This window comes from Oncorhynchus keta, chromosome 9 (assembly GCF_023373465.1).
Source record: "Oncorhynchus keta strain PuntledgeMale-10-30-2019 chromosome 9, Oket_V2, whole genome shotgun sequence".
Lineage (NCBI taxonomy): Eukaryota > Metazoa > Chordata > Actinopteri > Salmoniformes > Salmonidae > Oncorhynchus > Oncorhynchus keta.
The window spans coordinates 12,874,379-12,883,690 of record NC_068429.1 but is presented as its reverse complement, the minus strand read 5'-3'; the positions used below and the strand labels follow the sequence as shown (position 1 = coordinate 12,883,690).

At 43.6% G+C, this 9,312-nt stretch overlaps 1 non-coding gene across 1 annotated transcript; it reads right to left on the bottom strand.

Moving 5' to 3' along the window:
• Positions 1-3,668: 3,668 nt before the first annotated feature.
• Positions 3,669-3,741, bottom strand: trnaa-agc (transfer RNA alanine (anticodon AGC)). Its single transcript has one exon. It is a non-coding gene; the product is annotated as a tRNA-Ala (tRNA).
• Between the last annotated feature and the right edge of the window lie 5,571 nt (positions 3,742-9,312).

Sequence of the window (9,312 nt, the reverse complement as noted above, 5' to 3'; positions counted from 1 at the left end):
ACTTTGTATCGATCGCAAAAGGGTCTTCATCACTTGCTGCGCCGAGTGGTGCAGTGGTCTAAGGCCCTGCATCTAAGTGCTTGAGGTGTCACAACAGAAACCCTGGTTCGAATCTAGGCTGTATCACAACTGGCCGTGATTGGAAGTCCCATAGGGCGGCGCCCAGTGTCCGCCTGGTTTGGCCGGTGTAAGCCATCATTGTAAATAAAAATTTGTTCTTAACTGTCGAAAAAAACGTGTGCTGCTTCAGTAGCAACCATCCCAGGTACGAGCCCCATAGCCTAAACTTTAAGATATTTCTGACAGAGTGCTACATCAAAATGCTCTTGAAACTACACGGGCTGAAACGACACTGAAATTACCCAAGTTATATGGAGCTCAGTTAGTGCATGTCATCATCGTCATTATCATGGTCTAGGCCTGTGCACGTTGATAGACAGTGGACACCCAGAAGTGTATAGAAAAAAATAATAGCCTACAAACGAAACAGGGTGTACAGAGGAGAACTCCCACCTTGCCCTGCAGGCATATGGTTGGCTGTTGGGGGGGGGTTGTGGCAGCTGTGTCGAGGGCGCCAACTCGAAAAAGATAGTGTCTCGGGTGTCCTCGCATGCCCGAGATGTCGGCTAAATTCCCCCTGCACCAATTAGGGTAACAGGTATGTGGTAATAGGTAATTTGGGTTAAAGGTAAGAGGCAGGAGGCAATCTGGGTAAAAGGTAATCTTGGTGTAACGGATGTGAAACGGCTAGCTTAGTTAGCGGTGCGCGCTAAATAGCGTTTCAATCGGTGACGTCACTTGCTCTGAGACCTTGAAGTAGTAGTTCCCCTTGCTCTGCAAGAGCAGCGGCTTTTGTGGAGCGATGGGTTAACGATGCTTCATGGGTGTCAATTGTTGATGTGTGCAGAGGGTCCCTGGTTCGCGCCCGGGTATGGGCGAGGGGCCGGTCTAAAGTTATACTGTTACATTGGTAAGAGGTAAAAGGTGATCTGGTCAAGAGGTCAAATGTGATCTGGGTAAAAGGTCATCTGGGTAAAAGGTAATCTGGGTAAGAGGTAATCTGGGTAAGAGGTAAGCGGTTCCACTGCTTTCTATGCCCTTCTTATTCCTGTGTGTGTGTGTGTGTGTGTGCATACGTATTTGTGTGCGTGCGTTTGTATGTTTATGTGACACATTTGTATCCAGGCAGCGTGCACCCATGTGTGATGACATCCCGGATCAGCTGGGAAAAGGATTGATCTGACAACTGCACGGACACCATGCTAAACATTTCAATATCAGCCAAGTCAACAACACAAAGGGACAGTCATTGGTGTGAGTGTCTGTCTGCATTAACAGCCTATAGGCCTACAACAACTACATTTGGTTTTTGGTCCTTACAACTTTTATTACAATGCAATATACAACAATTATGTAACACGGATAAAAATAGGAGCTCATTGATCATGGATTAATCAATTCTTAATTGTATGCTGGGTTTCCTGCAAGGAGAGGGAATGAAAGTGTAATGTAATGCCTAATACACTGCCACGTTTGCGTTGACCAGCCCAAGGAGAGGTAATGGGTATAGGAAGCACTGGGACCTGTTACCCAGATCGGTGCCGTCAGTGGTGTAGTGGAGGGTATATGCTGTATACCCACTTAATTTTTTTGTGGTCATTGCGTATACTCACTTCTTAATCCCCACGATGCTTATCAAAGTAGTATAGTGGAGGTATACGCCGTATAAAGTAATAAGGCTGATGGAACAGATCAGAATGTTTAGCTTAAAATGTTGATAAACCAATATTTCTTCACGTTTTAAGTGCAGCAATGTGCACATGGTGGTAGGCCTACACGCAAACGTTCCAATATGCAATTTGCGGGAATACACCATTCTAAAATGTGCACTGCACATGCAAGCTGTTTCATGGACAGAGATGGAAATAATAGTTCAAAATTTTGAAAGAGGGGAGATTTAAAGATGCAACAACTTTCATGGGTTGCTAATGTGGCTAGGGAAATGCATTTGACTGCTAGACAATGAAATTAAGTTGAAAGAAAACCCTTAGAACAGGATAACGCATATGAAGAAGTCTTTATAAGTAGCCTATGCCCACCTGGGAAAAATATATCATGATTATTTTGATCAATCTAGTGGCCACTCCCTCTCATGTGCACACTGCTAACCAAATAACAGTGGTAGGTGTTTGTACAGTTGAATCTACAATCCAAAATCAAAACGTGTTTGATTTTTCTCAGTCTTCAAAAGTGTTCTCCTGATGTGGTTTAAGCATTGTGGACTTAGAGCATCCAATTTGGCTGTTTTTCTATGTAAAAAAAAAGTGAGATTGAGAGTGAAAAAATGAGCAAAATCTGAAACCTGTGAATTTCTGACTCCTTAAACAGCCTAATTTATTTGTTTCATTATAGTAGGACTACTATTAGCCTACTTCCACAGTACAGCTTAGATTGGACTGACTGTGAAAGACCAATTTGGGATTCATAATTTTTAGGTCATTCAGAGTGTATGTCACTGTTTTTCATATAATTGTTCACACGGGGCGCCTTTCCTTCACCGGCGGGCGTTTTGATATTTTGGGGCAAAATTAGAGTAAACTCACTTTTCCGGGCACCACTACACTACTGCGTGCAGTGGGACCTCTTACCCAGATTGGTGCAGGGGGAATCTACCCGTCATCTCAGGCATGCAAGGAAACCCGATACGTTCTCTGTTTAAAGTTGACGTCCTCGACACATCTGCCACAAACACAAATATCTGCTTCCCTGTTTGTGTGATATCAACACACAATGAGACACACGGCTGATCTCACGCCACAGATGTTCATCTGTTTGTGTGATATCAACACACACAATGAGACACACGGCTGATCTCACGCCACAGATGTTCATCTGTTTGTGTGATATCAACACACACAATGAGACACACGGCTGATCTCACACCACAGATGTTCATCTGTTTGTGTGATATCAACACACACTGAGACACACGGCTGATCTCACGCCACAGATGTTCATCTGTTTGTGTGATATCAACACACAATGAGACACACGGCTGATCTCACGCCACAGATGTTCATCTGTTTGTGTGATATCAACACACACAATGAGACACACGGCTGATCTCACGCCACAGATGTTCATCTGTTTGTGTGATATCAACACACACAATGAGACACACGGCTGATCTCACGCCACAGATGTTCATCTGTTTGTGTGATATCAACACACAATGAGACACACGGCTGATCTCACGCCACAGATGTTCATCTGTTTGTGTGATATCAACACACAATGAGACACACGGCTGATCTCACGCCACAGATGTTCATCTGTTTGTGTGATATCAACACACAATGAGACACACGGCTGATCTCACGCCACAGATGTTCATCTGTTTGTGTGATATCAACACACACAATGAGACACACGGCTGATCTCACGCCACAGATGTTCATCTGTTTGTGTGATATCAACACACACAATGAGACACACGGCTGATCTCACGCCACAGATGTTCATCTGTTTGTGTGATATCAACACACACAATGAGACACACGGCTGATCTCACGCCACAGATGTTCATCTGTTTTTGTGAATGAGGGATCTTTTGTCCAGAGTGCAGTGTATGAGGGTATGGAGAATGTGTGTGACAAAATAATGTACCTTGGAGAATACGGGTATCGATCCCGCTACCTCTCGCATGCTAAGCGAGCGCTCTACCATTTGAGCTAATTCCCCAGCTGTTAGAAGTGGTCACAAGGAGTATTGTAGAAGCTTCCACCCTGGCCACGGGATCCTCTTGGCTTACTTGGTAACTTACTCGCTAGCAGTTGCTGAGCCATCATGACCCGTAACAGCTGTCATTTCTGGCAAGTTGGGCTGGTTAGCTCAGTTGGTCAGAGTGTGGTGCCATCAATGCCAAGGTTGCAGGTTCAATCCCTGTACTTGTGATTAGTTTTTTTGAGAGAGAGAGAGAGAGAGAGAGAGAGAGAGAGAGAGAGAGAGAGAGAGAGAGAGAGAGAGAGAGAGAGAGAGAGAGAGAGAGAGAGAGAGAGAGAGAGAGAGAGAGAGAGAGAGAGAGAGAGAGAGAGAGAGAGAGAGAGAGAGAGAGAGAGAGAGAGAGAGAGAGAGAGAGAGAGAGAGAGAGCGCAAAACCAACCATGACAGGTGTAGGCCTATCATACGGCTGAGAGGTGCCAGCTGTAAATGTTAAAACTCTGTAGTAACAGAGATCTTCTACAGGTGTTCCATAATATTACAGTATTATTATCTAGACTAGACACAGTATTGATAGTACACCAAGGTTAGCTAGTGTACTGTCTTGCACATCCCTGCATAATGTTTGGAAGCAGGACTGGGGACAGCTTTGCCCAGAGCTCCCAAAACCCTGGGCTATTTCCCAGGCGTATTGATTCTTCCATGACAGACAAAAGACTAAATGAGGACACAGATATTGATCTGAAACTGGATTAAAAACGAATCTGAAATATACCCTGAGAGTTTAGGTATCTGTGGATATGTTAGTATCGTTGTTGTACTCCTAGAAGCCACATGCCCTGTAACTGTATCCTGTCTTCCCACCTTTTATCTGTTAAGACCAGTTACCCAGTGCTATTTGTGGATGTCACTGCAGTTTAGTTAGTAACAAAACAAAAGTATACTGACCTTCATTAGGCTATAAAGTTATTATTTATTTATTAGCAGATCACTTCATGACAATCAAAACTAACTAGTAAATAGAACTAGTGATGTTATGTTCTCTGACATCTTGAACAACTAGCTGTTGCTTCAAGTGGACCTATATATCTCCAAACCAGTAAGTGGTGTCCATCCAAACCAGTAAGTGGTGTCCATCCAAACCAGTAAGTGGTGTCCATCCAAACCAGTAAGTGGTGTCCATCCAAACCAGTAAGTAGTGTCCATGACAACATTGCACACTATTGTTTTGTTTTATGGTAAACACACACTGCTTTCAACAGGTCAGTAGAATAGAAGAAACAATAGAACCAAACACAACCGCAGGCAGGTTTGTTCAAATAGTGTTTGACTTTCACCCTGATAAGAAAGATCTATGTCAGGCTTTGTTTGAGTGAATAGACTATACTAAACTGTCTTCCTCTCTCTCTCTCTCTCTCTCTCTCTCTCTCTCTCTCTCTCTCTCTCAGAGCTCTCTCTTTAGTATAGCTCTCTCTGCTCAACAGGCCTCTCTAAACTCACATCTGGGTTCTGGTAGTCTTTCTATTATATAAGATCTGTAGTTGATCTGTTCTTTGTTACTCTCTCTCTCTCTGCTATTTCTCCTCTCTCTGCTTGGTATGTTTTCTTTCTCTGTGATCTGGGGAAATATGTTTCTCTCTCTCTCTGCTATTTCTCCCTCTCTGCTCTTTTTTTCTCTCTCAAATCTCTCTCTCTCTGTGTAATTCTGCTCTTCTAGCTCTTTTTCCAATCTCTCTCTGATTTGCTGTGGTCTTTCTTTCTCTCTGCTCTTGATAGGGACTCTTCTCTGTTTGTGATGGCTCTTCCGTCTCTTTTCTGCTCTTTCTTATTTGGTGTTTTACTCTCTCTCTGCTCTCTTCTGCTCTAAAGGGCCCTGGGCTCTCTCTGCTCTTTTTAGCCTCTCTCTCTGCTCTTTCTCAGAGGACATCTCCTCTCTCTCTTTCTTTCTCTCTCTCTGCTCTTTTCACTCTCTCTGACTCTCTTCTCTCCTCAGAATACCAGATTTCTTTCTCTCTGCTCTTTCTTTCTCTCTGCTCTGCTCTTTCTTTCTTTCTTTCTCAGGCCAGTAAGTGCTCTTTCTTTCTCTCTGCTCTTTCTTGGTCTCTGCTCTTTGCTCTTTGAGGAAATGTACTCTGCTCTTTCTTCTCTCTGGTTCTATTGGTCTGGATGTCTTTCTTTCTCTCTGCTGCTCTTTCTTTCTCTCTGCTCTTTCTTTTTTTTCTCTGGTTAGAGTCTCTTTCTTTCTGAGATAACTTCTCTTTCTCTCTCTTTTCTCTCTGCTTTTTGGCTGACTTTCTTTCTCTCTTGCTCTTCCTCATCAAACCATTTGTGCTTTCTCTCTGCTCTTTCTTTCTCTTCTCTCTTTCTCTCTGCTCTTCTATAGCTTTCTTTCTCCATGCTCTTCTTTGTTTTGCTCTCTGCTCTTTCTTTCTGCTCTTTCTTTCTCTCTCATACCCAACGTCTGAGAGATTCTGACAGAGCTCCTACCATAGGAGTCCCCCGGGTTTTGTTGGTTATGTTGTCTCTCTCTCTGCTCTTTCTTTCTCTCTCTCTCTCTCTCTGCTCTGGGGGGATTCTTTCTCTCTGCTCTTTCTTTCTCTGCTCTCTCTTTCTCTTCTTTCTCTCTCTCTCTCTCTCTTGCTCTCTGCTCTTTTCTCTCTCTCTCTCTTGATCTCTCTCTCTTTCTTTCTCTCTGCTCTTTCTTCTCCCTCTCTCTCTTTCTCTCCCTCTCTCTGCTCTTCTTTCTCTCTCTCTCTCCAGGGGGGTCTCTCTGCTCTTTCTTTCTCTCTGCTCTTTCTTTCTCTCTCTGCTCTGCTCTTTCTTTCTCTCTCTCTCTCTCTCTCTGCTCTTTCTTTCTCTCTCTCTCTCTCTCTCTCTCTGCTCTTTCTTTCTCTCTGCTCTTTCTTTCTCTCTTCTCTTTCTCTCTCTCTCTGCTCTTTCTTTCTCTCTGCTCTTTCTTTCTCTCTGCTCTTTCTTTCTCTCTGCTCTTTCTTTCTCTCTCTCTTTCTTTCTCTCTCTCTCTGCTCTCTCTCTCTTTCTCTCTCTCTCTCTGCTCTTTCTCTCTCTCTCTCTCTCTCTCTCTCTCTCTCTCTGCTCTTTCTTTCTCTCTGCTCTTTCTTTCTCTCTGCTCTTTCTTTCTCTCTGCTCTTTCTTTCTCTCTGCTCTTTCTTTCTCTCTGCTCTTTCTTTCTCTCTCTCCTTTCTTTCTCTCTCTCTCTCTCTGCTCTTTCTCTCTCTCTGCTCTTTCTCTCTCTCTCTCTCTCTGCTCTTTCTCTCTCTCTCTCTGCTCTTTCTTTCTCTCTCTCTGCTCTTTCTTTCTCTCTCTATCTCTCTCTCTCTGCTCTTTCTTTCTCTCTGCTCTTTCTTTCTCTCTCTGCTCTTTCTCTCTCTCTCTCTCTCTCTCTGCTCTTTCTTTCTCTCTCTCTCTCTGCTCTTTCTTTCTCTCTCTCTCTCTGTCTCTCAGAGGTTTTCATTTTAATGCCCTCTTGCATGTGTATCCTACCTACCTGCAAAGTGTTTCACAATAAGGCTTGGGTTTGTCTTGCCACCACAATTAAGTTAACTCAACGCAATGAATGCCTCATCGCCTTTTTATCACCAGGTTTGTTTTATTCATGGCATTGTGCTCCTTTATACATGTCTGGAGGGGATTTAAGGATCTAAGAAGGATGGTTTTGTGGTCTCAGTGCTGTGTCAACATGTCCAACAGAAGAGCTACCTGTGCACAACCATACCATAGACTCAGAGAGTGACTGGCCGGATCTGAATACCCATACTAACGTACTACATAAACTGAATACTTACTTTGGCATTTTATCTAGTAGAATTCATACGTCTTTTCACACTTACATGTTTGACAGCAGCTGATAATCAGATAAATTGACGCACTGTAGCAAAATGAACGCATGACAATAGTCAAAGCAATCACACATAAAATGTTTAATTATTTCGTAAACTAACTGGTGGTGAATCATCACCATCATCATCATAATCATCATCCTCATCACCACCACCATCATCATCTAATTTTTTAACTTTTGGATTTAACCAGGATAGTTCACTCAGTAACAATCATCCAATACAACAGTCCATGAATTGACTTAAGTCACCTCCTAAACTGAATATCCAACCCTGCAAAGCAGAGTCAATTATCTCGGGTAAACTAACTGGTAGGGTGAGGTCTCAGGTCAACTAACTGGTAGGGTGAGGTCTCAGGTAAACTAACTGGTAGTGTGAGGTCTCAGGTCAACTAACTGGTAGTGTGAGGTCTCAGGTAAACTAACTGGTAGTGTGAGGTCTCAGGTAAACTAACTGGTAGTGTGAGGTCTCAGGTCAACTAACTGGTAGGGTGAGGTCTCAGGTAAACTAACTGGTAGTGTGAGGTCTCAGGTCAACTAACTGGTAGTGTGAGGTCTCAGGTCAACTAACTGGTAGTGTGAGGTCTCAGGTAAACTAACTGGTAGGGTGAGGTCTCAGGTAAACTAACTGGTAGTGTGAGGTCTCAGGTCAACTAACTGGTAGGGTGAGGTCTCAGGTAAACTAACTGGTAGGGTGAGGTCTCAGGTCAACTAACTGGTAGGGTGAGGTCTCAGGTCAACTAACTGGTAGGGTGAGGTCTCAGGTAAACTAACTGGTAGGGTGAGGTCTCAGGTAAACTAACTGGTAGGGTGAGGTCTCAGGTAAACTAACTGGTAGGGTGAGGTCTCAGGTAAACTAACTGGTAGGGTGAGGTCTCAGGTAAACTAACTGGTAGGGTGAGGTCTCAGGTAAACTAACTGGTAGGGTGAGGTCTCAGGTAAACTAACTGGTAGGGTGAGGTCTCAGGTCAACTAACTGGTAGGGTGAGGTCTCAGGTCAACTAACTGGTAGGGTGAGGTCTCAGGTCAACTAACTGGTAGGGTGAGGTCTCAGGTAAACTAACTGGTAGGGTGAGGTCTCAGGTCAACTAACTGGTAGGGTGAGGTCTCAGGTAAACTAACTGGTAGGGTGAGGTCTCAGGTAAACTAACTGGTAGGGTGAGGTCTCAGGTAAACTAACTGGTAGGGTGAGGTCTCAGGTAAACTAACTGGTAGGGTGAGGTCTCAGGTAAACTAACTGGTAGGGTGAGGTCTCAGGTAAACTAACTGGTAGGGTGAGGTCTCAGGTAAACTAACTGGTAACATAATGAGTTACAACAACAATGGCAACCATCACCTCAAAGCACATCAAAGGCTTTTGTACCTTTGGATACATTTTCCATTGTGTGATCAAACATCGCAGAGATGAAGGGAAACAGGAAGGAAGGGGAACTCCCGTCTGGTGTTGTGCCATAAGTTATGTTACTGCTGATACTTTTAGTTACAGTGCAGGAGCAGGCTCTGAGCAAGCTCTACAAACCCTGCAAACATAGGAATGACAAAGCTGTTAGTTGTATACCAACTTATTATGCAGACATGAACTATATGATATACAATGATTGTCCATCTACCAACCAAAGGACCACTATTAGTGATGGATTCTTTAGACATATAATATTCTCTCTTTGATCCAGAGTGATAGTAAATGGTTTTATCTGGGTCAACATATATGGATCCTGATGTTTTTACCTTGTTTA